The sequence below is a fragment of the Macadamia integrifolia genome, chromosome 14 (genome assembly GCF_013358625.1).
Source record: "Macadamia integrifolia cultivar HAES 741 chromosome 14, SCU_Mint_v3, whole genome shotgun sequence".
Lineage (NCBI taxonomy): Eukaryota > Viridiplantae > Streptophyta > Magnoliopsida > Proteales > Proteaceae > Macadamia > Macadamia integrifolia.
The window spans coordinates 4555859-4565599 of NC_056570.1; positions in this window are offsets into that span (position 1 = coordinate 4555859).

Genomic DNA, 9741 nt, shown 5'->3' on the forward strand with positions numbered 1-9741 from the left:
ACCACCTTCTTAAAAAAGACCCACCTTGAGTCGTTTTTTTTTTTCTCATATACCGATAGAATATGCAATTAATTAACTTTAGTAGCCACCTACAGAGCTCTACTGAAGATGTAGATCAGTACTTGTATTGATACTCATAAAGATGGGTGATGACTTAAGACAACCGTAAGACTATGAAAAGGAAGTTAGGGTTAGTTGGAATATTGAAATTGGGTTTTGGGTATATATTTCTTTATTGATGTCTGCAAATGGTGTTATTGCAACGTTTTAAATACGTAGATAGATATAAACTATAAAAAGAATGAGATGATATGGATAGATTGAAGAGGGTGAAAGTGAAGGTGTCTGTTGATTGATACAAATCAAACACCATACTGATGTGAAGATGAATGGTACCTTTTGCTTGGATGCATTGCAAGTTAACAAGGAAAGTAATAAAAAAATCATTTTGAAAGGCTCTTAGAGTACTCTTCTTAGCTAGAAAGAGGGGATTGGAAAGGAGAAATGATTAAACTTGGCTTTAGGGAGGAGCAATGGAATTTGATTTGGGCCTACCATTTTAAGCTTCAAATGTTATTGTGAGAAAATAAAATAAAAAATAAAAATAAAATAAAATAAAATTGAGTGTTTCCCTTTAAGCATGGTTGGTTGGGTTATTAAGTCATAGATGTAATGTCTCCACCATACACCCTTTCCTTAAATGTTGCTCTCATTATTCACATTCTCTTCCCTTTCTCTCTTGCATTCATGTATGTTTAAAACTTTTAAACCCTAGCTCCCATGTAACTCTCTCTCTCTCTCTGTCTCCCTGTGCTCTTGATATTGACAATCATAGTTTTTGGTATCGGTATAGTATCGGCCGATACTCATCAGCCTAAATTTAGGTGGGGTGGTGGGGTTCGGATGGTTTCGGTCAGGTCTAATCGGTCCCCACCAATATATAGTCTCGCATCATTTTCACTCGCTTAGGTAATTGAGTCACATAGGCTAGAGCATAGATACATTTGTATTCGGTTAGTCAGTTTTTAGCCCACAATCAAGCTTAAGATAATTGAGTTAATTTAACTATAATCATGATTTAAACGGGCTACTTGACTAATTGGGCTATAAAAAGACCATAAACAGGCACAAGTGGGCTAAATATCTAGGCTCAAGCTAGAAACGGTCAGTTATCGGTTGGTTCCAATGAGGTGGCTGTCAGGCACTATCTTGTACCGGGACTGCTCAATCATTAATTGGTTTGTGCTTGAGTTTGACACGCTTAGTAACCAGAAGGGCCGATCTTAGGCTTTAACCGATCGATTCAGGTCGTGTCCACTGATGCAGGTCAATTTCTATCACTCTTCAATATCGGGTCAGTTGATCCGTATCGATACAATACCAATACATAATAGTGTTTGTATTGGGCAAAAAAGTACTGTTTAAATTTACATTTGGATATCGGCTGTGACCGATATAGGATCCAATACTGTGAACTAATACTCTGAGTGACACTATATTAAAGCTGAATTTCAACTCAATTCCTGCCGTCCTACTTAATGACTTCTTTTCTTCCTGTCCATAACCAAAATAGACAAGTTAGCTAACAAAGAAGCTGTCAATGGACCTGCCAAACTTCTAGTTAGCTCACTCATAGATTGCGATCTGCATTAACCCTGGACCCATTTGGCTCATTCATAGATTGTGATTTGCAGTAACCATTGACCCAGTTGGCCCATTCAAGTTTTTTTCCCTTGATTTTTCAAGATCGTTCAGCCCACAATTTGTTCCAGAGAGGCAAACACAGCAACGGATTACCTAGCGAATGATGTAGTAAAATTTGGTGCTTCGAGGTCTGATGCAATTTTTCATATTTTATAAGAGATGAGTTGCTCATGATGCTGCTACAAGGCCAAGATTTCATTTCCACTGGTGTCTCAAGGTTCTCTGCTAATGATAATGCCGAAGGTCGGAAACCTTGAGTCACGATTTTTGTATTTCATTATTTTATTTTCCTCTTCTAAATTATTTTATTAATAAAATCCAGAATTTCTAACGAAAAAAAAAAACCCACAACTTGTGAATCCTTGTTGGAGAGTGAAAATGAGCTCTTCTCTATATTAACCTTGTACATAATATAATTATTTGCAAGGTTATGTTTGGAATGCAAGAAAGAAAAGAAAAAATAAATAAAGGCAAAATTGAAAGAAAAAAAAAATTGTAAAAGAAGAGAATAAAGGCACAAATTCACCATTACTTTTGTCACTTATTTATTTATTTATTTTTTTCCCCATTTCTGTCCTTCCAAACATAGCCTTACTAAAAGAGCCCATAGTGGTTGATATTGAATTATGGGAAAAGTTTTCTAAGCCACCCTTTGATAAAAATAATTTATTATATGATCAATATGATGAACCAGAACATGAAAACACAATCAATTAACATTCAACTAACCCTTAGATACCCAGATCCATAGTGTTTGATAAGGGTTTCTCCATAATCGTTCTTCCTCTTTTGTTGGTCTTGTCTGTTCCCTTCTCTATACAATTGTTAATGTTTCGACTAATTAGTATTGAGACCATTATATAGATTGGAAACAGGGATCAATCTTAAAATATAGAGCAACTGATGCATCTCCCATAATGGGCTTAGTTGTTAATGGATCAACACATAAAATACATACTTTGCATAATATAGACGGGGTATACTAAAGCCACTACCTGCTAGGGAGGCTACCTCCGGCATAGGGCTTCATCCAACCATGCCCATCCACTAGCCCATACCCATACAATGACTAGATAATAGCCCACATATAAAAAAACAATACAATCCTCCCCCCCCCCTCTCTCTCACGCACACACATGAAATAATCTTTATGTCCTCCTACATGCAAAATCATTCTGTCGCACTTCATTAGCATGCTCTTTCATGCCGCTTGCTTAGAGAACCCTTTGTCCCTCTCTCTTGAGCAAGTTTTGAGAATATAGAATCAGGGTCGGGGACTATTGGTCAAGGATAATACAAATCCTATATTGTTTTACATTTTGTCCATACTAAACAAATGATATGATATCAGCGAAGAATCAAGATCATTCAAGGTTGATGCCGATCTGATCCAACCGATTCAGGACAATCCGATCCGATTCCTCATTCCATGCTGCTCTTGAGTTGTTATCTTTGATTTTTCATATAGGGGCTTATTTGACACGGTCGTTAAAAGCACAACTAATACTAGAAATGATTTTCAAAAAGTAAATGAAATTTACCCATTTTTAGCTTTCATAAAATAAAAAGGTTTATCTGGCTTTTCTTTGGGACTGTGGATCGATGGATATGCATGAGAATGCTCTGACAGATAGGGTCCTAGAGTCTAGTCATGACCCCGGGGGAGGAAGGCCGCCGGATCGAGGCAGACAATTCCATATGAAGGACTTTTGAAAGATTCAGGAGAAGGAGAAACCAGAGGTGAAGAGGGTCTTCTGAGGAAGAAGAGGAACAATGATCTGGGTGAAGGCAATGGAGCATCAACTCATGAGAACAGGACTACCGAGACAGCAAAGAAATCATTCGCAATGGTGGTGGGAAGAGCCCTCCCTGATGTGGATGATCTTCCTGACCCTATACACGCTGGATCCTTTACCAAGATCGTCATACCCTAGGATGCATAAGAGGAGAGGCTAGATAGATTTAAGTTTGCATTGATAGGGAAGGCAAACTTCCGATTCATGTCCATGAATGATATACGTAAGGCAGCAGTAGAAGGATGGAATTTGAAGGGAAGGGCAGCGTTTGCTCCAATGGGAAAGGGATTCATTTTATGCTAGTTTGAGTTAAGGGGAACATGGCAACAATATGGAGAAGAAACGTCATCAAGGTTCGTGGTCACTTCATTCGCTTTCAATGATGGAACATGACTTCGATGTTCATACGGAGAACAACCCCACAAAACTCGTGTGGATTAGGTTTCAAGACCTTCCACTTGAATACTGGCACGAGAAAATTCTTCTCTCTATGGCCAAGGCGGTGGGTAGGCCAGTAGCTCTAGATAGACGCACCATGTTGGCTGCAATGGGCAGCTTTGCAAGAGTCCAAGTGGAGGTGGTGATAGAAGCCAAAATGGTGGATGAAATACAGGTGGAGCGGCGGCAGCCAAGGTCCGAAGAGGTGTTTTGGTTTAAACAATTAATCACATACGAAGATGGAATTGTAAGGTGTGATTTTTGTAAAAAACTTGGCCATTCTTTACCTGAATGTAGGGATAAGAAGGCCGTTGATGCTAAAGGCAGGGAGATCCGTAGGGAAGGAGACACTGGAGTACCGATCTTGGATGAAGATGGTGGAACAAGGTGGCGGATGAGTGCAGGGGGTGGTGTCACGACTGTGATTCCAGTCCCCAATTCGGGAAGGTCTCTTTCCAATTCGAAAGAAGATCAAGTTGCCTTATTTGTCCCTAATTCTAGGGAGAATATTCCATCGCATATAGCAAGAAATCAGGAGATGGGGGACATCACAATCGACCTTCCTTTAGAGCAAGATTTCTGATGGAGGCAAATAAGGAAATTGCAGATGATCTTAACTCTTGGACAAGTCAGAAACGGTCTATCAAAGTGGCTCTGAAGTGAGGTCGGACTATGGATCAGACCAAATCACCTACCCAGCCCCTAGTGAGGAGCCTGGATATAGGGAGCGCAGGCAGGAAGTTAATCCCATGGAGGTGAACTGGACGCAGGAGGAGGAAGGCCATGGTAGAGGGCACAAGACTAATCCTCCAAGGGGTCGTGATCATGGCCAAGAAAATGGAAGGAGAGCGAGTCATAGAGATCCTGAGCACGTTCTCACTAGGTCCTATCAACACTACACTGAGGGGGCGATGGTAGTGTATCACGAAGACATTGAGGAGGTGGAAAGGGTTGCGGCAGCGATTGAGAATGGTTTGGAAGATCGAAGGCAGCAGAAGGGGAAGAATGTCACTTTTCCTGAGCAAGTCTGACAGGTTGGCCCTAATAAAAAAGTGACTATAAAGGTTCTTTACTGGAACATTAGAGGTTTTAAGAAGAAGGCTACTAGGATGGCCTTAGGGAAGATTTTGAGGGCAAACGATCCTGATATCATTTGCATTGCAGAGCTAATGATGGAGACACAGAATTTTCCTAAGATGTTCTTTAATAAAATCGGATTTGATACTGATTTCATTCACAATATAAGACCTGACAAAGTCCCAAACTCTGCAAAGTATGGAAACAGGGCCTAAGTAAGCTAGTGGTGACATCTATGTCAGACCAACATATCTCGGTGAGTGCGTGGTGGAATCAAAAGCATTTCGTCATGTCAGTGGTCCATGCAAAGTGTTTCAGAGCAGACAGAAGGGTCTTATGGGCCAACCTCGCCGCTTCCTGTCTAGGGCAAAATACGCCTTGGCTGGTGATAGGAGACTTCAATGCGACTCTCCAATCCCATAAAAAGCGTGGTCCTGGATCATTCAACATGGGATCAGCAACTGAGTTTGGTGCGATGGCGGATGGATGTTCTCTGATTCAGATTCCTTCTTAGGGCTGGCGGTTCACATGGTCTAACAATAGGAGAAGAGGTAATGTGGTAGCGGTGCTGGATAGAAGCTTCTGCATTGATTCATGGCTGACGGTGTTCCAAGATTGTCACCAAAAGGTGCTGACTAGTGGAGCATCAGATCACTCTCCATTGTTGGTGGAGTCGGAAGCCTCGATAAGACCGAAAAATTTCCCTTTTTGGTTGCAAATATTTTGGACTGATCACAAGGCCTTTCTGGATATTGTGAGGGACTCTTGGGGAGAATGGATTAGTGGATCAACCACGTATGTTTTTAGTAAAAAACTCAAAAGGTTGAAAGGCCCAATTAGGACATGGGCCAGAGAGTCTTATCCAAATGTTAATTTGGAAATGGATGAAGCTCTGAAGGGGTTGGAGGAGGTGCAGCAGGAGTTGGATATGCATGGAATGGACAATCATCTTTTTGGTCGCGAAGTTAATGTGAAAACCCGATATTTAAAAGCAATGGAGAATTATGAAAAACTATAAGCTGAGAAGTCGCGGTTGCAATGGAGACTTCAAGGTGATAGATGCTCGAAATTTTTCCATATCTCTGCTCGAGTGAGAAAAATAAAAAATACTATTTGATGCCTTATAGCTGGGAATGGTCAGACTATTTCAGAAAAGGTGCAATTGGATGATTACGTGATTGGCTATTATGAAAATTTTCATAAGAGAGCTAATACTATAGAGCACTTGGATATGTTGGACTACGTTCCTTCAGTGCTGGAGGATCATGATAGATGGAGGATGGATGTAATGCCGTCTAATAATGAGATTAAAGGTGCGGTCTGGGAGCTAGACCCTGAGAGCGCTCCGAGCTAGGAGGGATTCCCAGGTACGTCTTACCAAGTCTGTTGGTATATTATTTCAGTAGATGTCTATAATGCTGTCAGGGGTTTCTTTAGTAGTGGATTAATGTCGCATGGTATGAACAGCAGTTTTATTATTTTAATTCCTAAGATAGAAGGGGCCAAGTCTTTAGATAAATTTCGACCTCTATGCTTGGGGAATTTTTTATGTAAAATTGTTACAAAAATTATAGCTATGAGACTTTCAGCTTTGTTGCCGTGCCTCATCTCTGAAGAGCAGGGGGCTTTCCGAAAAGGAAAAATCATTCATTTCAACATCTCTCTGGTGTCAAAACTCTCTAATATGATGCTCTCTGCAACTAGAGGGGGTGTTATGGGTTTGAAGATCGATATTCAGAAGGCCTTTGACACATTTTCCTGGAATTTCATCTATCATGTGTTGAGAAAGTTCGGATTCTCTAAAAGGTGGATCGCTCGGGTTCACTAGATGCTGGCATCAGCCAAACTATCAGTTCTTTTGAGTGGCGGGCCTATAGTGTACTTTGGGGTGGAGAGGGGGTTGAGACAAGGAGACCCTTTATCTCCTAGGCTATTAATATTGGCTGAAGTAGTCCTTTATAGAGGGCTGCAGAGACTTGTTGTTGATAAGAAGCTATTGCCGCTCAAGGGGCCTCGTGGTGCGATCGGCCCTATTCATAGTTTATTCGCTGATGATATTTTCATATTTGCCAATGCTTCCATCAAATATGTTCGTGGTTTGAAGAGATTTCTTCAAAGATACCAAGAGTTCTCTAGTCAATGCATAAATCTGGACAAGAGTAAGATGTTCGCTGGTCATATCTCTCCTCAGAGAAAGCAACCAATTGTTGAAGAATTGGGTACTCCCCTTTGTACTTTCCCTACTAGGTAGTTGGGGGTGGAAATCTTCAAAAGCAGGATAAAAAAAGGAGGTTGTTTTTCCTATAATGGACAGGGTGAAGGATCGCTTGGCAGGGTGGAAGGGGAAAATCCTTTCGATGGCAGGAAAGTGGAACTGGTGAGGTCAGTCATTTCGAGCATGCCCCCTATAGCTTCGATGTTTACTGGTGGCTGGCGTCTCTTATTGTAACCTTAGAAAAGTGGATGAGAAATTTTGTGTGGACAGGGGAGGTGGACACTTCAAAGAAAATTGTGGTCAATTGGGACCAATGCTGTAAGCCTAAGGCAGAAGGAGGTTTAGGATTGCAAAGATTTAGAGAGGTCAACAAGGCCATGCTATGTAAAACAGCTTGGAGAATAAAGCACGAAGACTTCTTGGCTAGCCGATTTCTGAGGGCCCGTTTTATTAGTAAAAAAGGATTACCCAAGAAAGGATATAAGAATTCTTCAACCAGGCCAGGCATCAGAAGAATGTGGAATTATATTTCTTCAAAGGAGAGATGGATAGTAGGGAATAGGCGCAAAATTAACTTCTGGAAGGATGTTTGGGTGGGTCAGTCTGCATTGGCAGAGAGCATGTCATAGAGGGTATTGACTTGCGCCACCTAGAGGGCAAGGTAAATCGGTTCATTGAAGACTTCAAGAGGAGGCTCCCTGTGGTGAACTCTCTTTTTATGAGAGGCATTTTTGAGGAAGTTAGGAAGATCCACATTCCTGACTATTACTGCTTCGTTAGGTGTGTGTGGAGCTTATCTCTTGATGGAAATTTTAGCTCCAAATCAGAATGGGAAGACCTCAGATGTAATACCCTGCTTCTTAAACCCGGTCTGATTTCACGGTTGAACCGGTTTAACCGTACAGGAACCGAACCAGAGGGAGTTAGAGCGGGTTCCTTATGGGCTATGATGGCAAGGGTGACCTTAAACACCGGCTGGCCCGACAAGTCCAAGCCAGTGCCAGAAGAGACGGGAGTGCCCAAGCCGTGTACATGCACCTACCATAAGGCCATGTACAGATAAAGCAGGTATTATAGCCGTATTTTAAGGTATATACGTATGCTACATCGTATGCCAGGGGTGGGGTTCGCGCCGAGGCCCGAGCTCGGTCAAAATCCTAAGTTTTGGCCCTCAGGTGGGCGAACAGGTGGGTGCACCCACCCACTTGAGTGACCCATCCATGTGCACTATTCACTATTTAGGAATTATATATATAGCATTTATGACTTTATTTTCTTTTCATTTATGACACCCGTACGTTGGTGAGAAGAGTAAAGAGGAGAGAGAAAAGAAAGGGAAGAAGAAAGGAAGAGAAGGAAGAGGAAGAAAAGAGGGATTTCAGCGGCGTCGAAGCTTGATCTTCTCATTCCGGTGCCGGAAGAGTGATCTTCAACTCTAGATCTACCCTTGGAGGTAAGCAAAGTCGAGTTCCTTGAACATTCACCATACCCAAGCTTAAACCCTTGATTCAAGTAGGGTTTCTTGAGATCTTGTAAATCCCCTTTGAAATGATGAATCTAAGGTTTAATAAATGATTTATGTGTTGATCTTGAAGGATTTGAAGAGGTATTGACAAGGTGGAAGAAGCATTGTGGGTTTGAAGTGATTTGGAGGGTTTTAAGTCGTTCTTGAGCAAAGAAGGTAAGATGGTTTCCCATCACTTGAATCTAACCTAGATCTAGGTTAGAACCATCCTATAAGACCTTGATGGTGTGAAGAATGGGTTGGGAAAAGCCCCATTTGAATCCCCAAAGAATGGAGGAAGTTGGGAAGAAGCAGGGTCTTTCCCGCCAAGACCGGCGGGTGCAACCGGTGGGCCCCTACCCTCCTGTGGGCACCCACCTGAGAGGGCAGGGGCCTTTTGGCCCAATCGACGGGTGGAACCGGCGGGCCCAACCGGTGGGTCCCTACCCGCTGGTCCAAACCGGTGGGTAGGACCGGTGGGCCAGACAGCCCACCTGTCTGACCCACCCGTGTGGCCCCGAAGGTGATTCTTACGTCCGATTGGACCCAAATCGGATGTGTGACATTCTTTTGACGTTCTAAACATGATTTTGTCATCGGATCTCGTTAATTTTGATCCTAAAATGGTGAAGTACTAACCCCGCTCAATTATGTTAGGTTCACCAAATCCTACCCGATTCGCACCAGATCTCACCCGTACCGAACGGGAATCTTTGTACGCTACAAGTAAGTGGGGAGAGGACGTTTGGCCTCATTTAAAGGCATTGTTTGGCATTCATTTAATTATATCTAGTCTAGTCATGCCATCATGAATATGCTATGTAGATTAGTCTTTGAAGGCATTGTTTGGCATTCATTTAATTATATCTAGTATAGTCATGCCATCATGAATATGCTATGTAGATTAGTCATTCCTCACATTGTTATGCATATGTGCTATGTTTACTTTCTAAATTCCAATTGAATGAGATGTTATATGTTGAATGTGGACATCATGGTGCATGATG